Below are 6,360 nucleotides of genomic sequence, written 5' to 3'. Positions count from 1 at the left end.
ATTTATGCCAAGCGTATGAAACTCTCATCGGATGAATTCAAGGAGCTATCACGGAGCTATCAGTTTATCTACGCTTTCCGTAAAGTATTCCAAAAAGTCTATTTCTCATTATAATATTTATTGCAATGTCATTTCGAGTATTAAAGTTTTATATTTTATCTTTGCAGGATCAAATACTACTAATAATATTAAAATACTTGGATTTGATAACGTTATGCCGCATAAATAAAGTAAATAGGCGCTTCAATTATTTAACACAGGATCCTCTACTCTATACACGATTGAACATGCGACGTGTGACTGACAAATATATTACGCACAATGTATTTCGTTGCTTTACAGCTAGATGTAAATATTTGTAACAGTTAGATTTTACAGCAAGCAACTTTGATGTTAAGAATTTTATAAAGTTTCTTAATAATTAATTGCGGCAAAAATTTAACGCACTTAAGACTATGTTACTGTTAATCTGTTGACAGTCTACTTAAAATTTCAGAGATATCCAAAAATTTAAAAGGTATATAAATATGCATATAGTGCACAGAGTGAGTCGCATCTTAATTTACCAAACGTAAAAATTTTTTTTATTTTTAATTGTAGAAAAAAATGCTTCAGAAAAAAGTTGTTTGGTTTGAAGGGGGATACCATAATTTTTACGTGAGTCATGTCATAGATGTCATTGTTGAATCAAATTTTTAATTAAAACTTGATTTTTTCCTTGATATATTTTGTCATATTTTTAATATAAAATATGAAATATCTTGTAAAGTATTCACTTTTCGATAACTTTACCACGATACTTTTTATACGTAGAATAATAAAAAAAATCGATTATAAAAAATTTGATTGCATTTTGTAAACGCATTCAATTGTGCAAAATTGCAACTGTAAAAATTAATTTTATTGTTCGCATCTTTTCATTATGCTATGTACAAAAGTGTCAAGGTAAAGTAATAAAAAAGTAGGGGGAGACGGCTGGTCTAGTGGGTATAGAGCGCCAGATTCGTAATCCGGAGCAGGTTGCAATAGCCGGGTTCGAATCCCGCTAGGCCACTGAGAATTTTCTAGATGTATCCCTAGATGGAAACTGGGCTCCGTCTTTCGGAAGAGACGTTAAGGGGGAATATCCAATTAAAAGCGCAAAAAAAAGGCAATTTTTGTGAATTTCTTTAAGGAAACCTATATGAATTATAGTATTGGTATTTTTTCTACATGAAAGTACACACTTTTAAGAATATGTTAAATTTTTTTTATTAAAAAATATTCAATATTGGCGGAGTATTCATGGGTTCTGTCGACTGCCGCAAAAAAAAGGTCCTCCGCGGTGACCACTCCCATTTCATTTGTAATTATCAGAATAAAAAAAACCAAAAAGATTATTAAAATTGACACTATAATTTAGTCTTTGTCGTAGGGGTTTTTAAAAATATCGATTTTTTACAAAATGGCACTTGTTTGAATTTAAGGGTTCGATTTTTAGGGAAAAATTCGGGTTTATTTTGCCGATAAAAAAAACTAAGTCACTTAAAAAAAAAATCCTACGACAAAGACTAGATAATTATGTATAGAATAACTTCTATAAATTTCAAATTGATCGGTTCAGTGGTTGCCGAGATATTTTGGTCACCGATTTTTAACATGATTTCGAGAAAAACGCGTTTGAAAATTGAACAATGAATAAATCGCGAAAATTTTTCAACTTACATAGAATCATCGATTCCAGGTCCATAATATAAGTCCTCCACCTTGCTTGGAATGCAAAAATTGAACAATCAATTTTTTCGAACTTTCTAATTGGGTATTCCCCCTTAAACCGTTGGTCCAAAGGGTTAAGGAGGGATGCTGGAGTCGCGGGCGAACTCGATCAGCGTCGATAAAGAAGTGCTCACCGATTCTTACATATACATACAGAGCGCAGGCAAACTCGACCAGCGTCGATAAAGAAGTGCTCACCGATTCTTACACATACATACAGAGCGCCTGCTTTAGGGCTACCCGTTATACTGATCCGTATGTTTTTGGCTGAATTTGGGGAAACGCGTAACATGTGCATATGAAATTTTCTAACATACTTTTCTCTTATACTAAAGCTCGCAGCTCATTTCTGCAAACACATCAGGATTCTTCTTTATTTTGTATTTCCGTGACGACTGCAAGGTTTTTGTATACGTACACAGTCTAAAACTTTTATGTGCAGCAAATGTTGTCATGAGTCAACCGCAGAATCGAAAATAAAACTGTAATTTTCTAATTTTTTTTCGTTTTTCATACGCAATTGGTGCCTGCCGTCTTCGTTATCGTCCATACTTTAATTCTGGACAAAAAATTTTTAATTCGGTGAAATCAATCAAAAGATTTGTGTGTCTGAAAATATCGCGGTAAAACAGACCTGTCTCCAGCATCCCCTTAAAGTGAGAGGAGAAGGGTACCATTGTGGAGTTTTGACTAACGTTCCTAAGAAAAAACGACTTGCAAACCCTGCGGGGATAAGCAATAAAGATAGTTTAGTTAGTTTAGTAATAAAAAATTAATCAAAGAATACTTTACGAAATATTTCATATTTTATATCATAAATATCATGACAAAATTTAAAATATGTCAAAATCTTTAACGAAAGAGAGCTTCATTATAGTGCTTAAAAAACGTTTCGACAAGATCTACAACTTTTATCTTTAGGGAAAAATTTAAATTCTATTTAAGAAATAATTTGCCTTTAAAATTTCTTGGAAACGATGACATCTACGACATGACTCACGTAAGAATCATGTGTCCCCTTTTGAACCAAATAACTTTGTTTGAAGCATTTTTTTGCAATTAAAAATAAGAAGGTTTTGGGAGTGTTTAAATTAAAATGCTTACCCTATATATAATTGTCAAGATTATGGGTAAATTGCACATAAAACTAATACAAATTTTTTTTAGAATTGAATCTATATAATTGTCGTTTCATAGACGACGAAGGATTTTCGTACCTCAAGAAACTAAGAGATTTAGAATGTTTAAACCTATGTTGTACACGTATAAACGCTCAACAGCTTTGCAAAATACTGCAAAAAAATCAACGGTTGCTTGAGTGAAATTCCGGTATCCTTATAAACAAAGAAGCAGTTGTACTAGAGTTGTGTCGTGATTTGGAAGTAATACATTTTTTGTATGAACGTCATCTTACACCTCAGAATCGATATTAGTGCCCTTGCTAACTGTAAGAATTTACGAAAAGTGCATTTTACTTTTGCGTAAGTATATGCGCTACATTTTCTTTTAAAATACATATTATTGTATTCTTTATTGGAATTTGTGTGTTTGCTTCTTTTGCGAGCATTTTGAAAAAGTTACATGAATGTTGTCTTTGCAATTACAGTACTGTACTAATTATATGATTTTTGTTACAGATATGAATACCCAGTTACTTACTGATAGCGTATTTAAATTACTTTCCTTTTATCAAAACTTGCAAGAAGTTCATTTGTTCGATGCTGTCCTCACTGATCACCAGTTAGAATTACTAGCACAATGCAAAAACTTGAAAAAGTTATATTTTGATTTTGTGAACTTTCATACACTTGATAAATATTCCGGTATTTTCGAACAATGTCCTAAACTGCAAGAGTTATCTCATATACTGTAATATAAGCATTATAAGCGATCATGCAAAAGGAAAATCAATGGTTATTGCTTTAGACTGGAACACTGAGAGAAACTGATCGCAGGACGAAAGAGACCAAGGATTTGCGCCATCTGCCACGAGTAGTAACCTCAACGATGCCAGAGAGACGTCTTTATGATCCTTAGTTGCTAATAAAACCCCAGTGAAGATCTCGTGATTTTACAACCGCGACGCTGGCACGATGTTTCGTGATCATCTGCATCCAACTAGCGGGATTAACCTTCATCAGAGCATAAGAGGCTCTGGAGAGCATAAGGTTAATCAATGGAAAGAGAGATATCCGCATGTGTCTGTCTATACATACGACGTATGTATAGATAGACTGATAATTTGAATAGTTTTTGTTTACAAGTTTTGGACAAAATAATTCACTTTTTACTTATGTTTATTTTTTATATTTTTCTACTTACAAATTTACCTTGTAAAAGTTATGTGGTAAATTAGGATGTAAAAGAAGTTAATGTCTAATAAAAACGAAATATTTTTATACAAATTTGTTATTTTTAAACAATTTTATTTTATTTTTCTTTTTTTTTTCATAATTTGACTTTCTTCAGGCGATAGTGTTATTCCTTTGTTTGAAATAATTGTTCGGCGAAATACTGCAAAGTATTTCTAGCTACATTAGTAAGCTACATTAGTAACATCATCAGTAAATTCTTGATATTTTTTTCCGCAATCGTATGTTTCAAGAATTCGTTTAGAAATATATCTTCTATGATACTTTTTCTAGCCACAGTTACTAAAATAAAATAGTTTATAAAACAGCTTTCTGTGAAGTTCGTTGTAAAAGTTTATTTTTATATCTATTCTGAAACTAAACTCATGGAAGCTACTATGAATATTGGCAGAATTTGTCTGCCATTTTTTCTTAAAAATTACACTATAATTTTTGGATATTTAATTTTTAAACACTTCTTGCGATTGTTGCAGAGCATATAGTGCGATTATATAATTTATCTGTATTTTCGAAAATTGGTTTTACCATTACCTTCTTGATATCCTACAACTTTTGTCTAAAATGTTTTTCCATATCTTCCATATTTTTCGAGATATTTGTCTGGGGTATTTAAAATGCCACACACACGCACGCACGCACGCACGCACGCACACACACACCCGGTATATTGATTATATTCAACATTATATGTCATTCATACTATACATTCTTCCTACAAGAGATTTAAGAAGAAATCGATGTGCCGTGCTACTTGGTCAAGCCAGAGACACGAGTACGGCGCGGTGCCTCTGTCATTAAAAATAGGGGATCTATCGTTTCTCCATAAAATAAAAAATATGTATAGTTTTAAAATAAAATAAAGAATAATATAGCATTAGTTTGATAAAAAATGTATTTTTTGGTAAAAAAAGTAATTAAACATTTTAATTAGGGTAGACTGGTGCACGTTGTCACATCAAATGTAATTGCATGCAAAATGTTATCCAAACTGTATTCAACGTAAATATCAATATATTATAGTGCGCTGCAATGTAAAAAAGTAAAATCCTTCACAGAAACATTTATTTTATTTCAAAAAAGTACAAAAAGCACGAAGTTTTCGTCTTAATCTAAATAGAAGAATTCCACTCGAATGCGCAACTTATTGATACACATTTTTTTTTATAATCATGTCGGTGATTAAACATAAAATATTTTTACTCGTTATCGTCATCCGAAGATTCGCAATAGATTCCCATCAAATTCGTGACAACGTGCCCCGAGAGAATTTTTTTACTTCAAACAGCCTCATGGCCGACACGTTTGAGATATTCATAAGGTTAGGTATTGCACGCGGTAGGTAAAAGTACATACTTTAAGATAATATAAAGGTCTATTCTGAAAAAACATAAGCTTCATGTCCAGTACGTTAAATATTAGACAATAAAATTTTACTTACGGTCGCAAAAAACTTTCAAGTTGATTTTACGTCAACACGGCTGGAGCAATCTCAACATTGTAAACACACCAAAGATGGGCATACACTAACACGTTTTGGGAGAATGACGGGTACTGCTCTCCGGTTATTAGTTTTTTAAATAAAGCCGATGTGACAGCGTGCCCCGTGTGACAACGTGCCCCGGTCTACCCTACTTTGTATTAACAATTAAATTTTGTAATTTCTTGTATTTCTTGTACACTTAAATTATTTTCATAAACGAGATTGTCTTCTTAGCTTTAAAATGTCTTTCCGAAGATTTCTCAGCCACAAGTATAATCAGAGATATTAATTTTTAAAGTTCCTCTTTGGTGCTTATTTGCTTGCGTCCTTCCTTCCATACCCCCACTTTCTAGCTAGTTTATCTTTTGCTTTCCAGTAATTTACCTGAATCTCTGGATTTGTGACATTCCTGGGAATGTAACACTTTTCAGGTTCATATTTCATGGGGAGTTGGCAGTTTGGTACATAATATATATGTGGATTCACACAGAAGTAATGTACGCTCACTAACCGCATGTTCCAACATTTCTCCTTTTTCATGATTTCTTCATTTTATACGAAAGATAATTATGTCATTAGGTTTTTTGGAATTTTTTTTTCTATATCCTAATACTCAGGATTAAAAGTTTTATCCAAAATTATTTATGAAAAGAATTCATGTAACAGATGTTTTATGCAGGTTATGATGGGCATCGTACCTGGGAACTGCTAATAAGCTTATTGGATCATCATTAAAAAAAAAGTTATATGAAA

The sequence above is a fragment of the Temnothorax longispinosus genome, chromosome 1, assembly GCF_030848805.1.
Source record: "Temnothorax longispinosus isolate EJ_2023e chromosome 1, Tlon_JGU_v1, whole genome shotgun sequence".
Classification (NCBI taxonomy): Eukaryota; Metazoa; Arthropoda; class Insecta; order Hymenoptera; family Formicidae; genus Temnothorax; species Temnothorax longispinosus.
Note: the sequence above shows the minus strand (reverse complement) of the source record.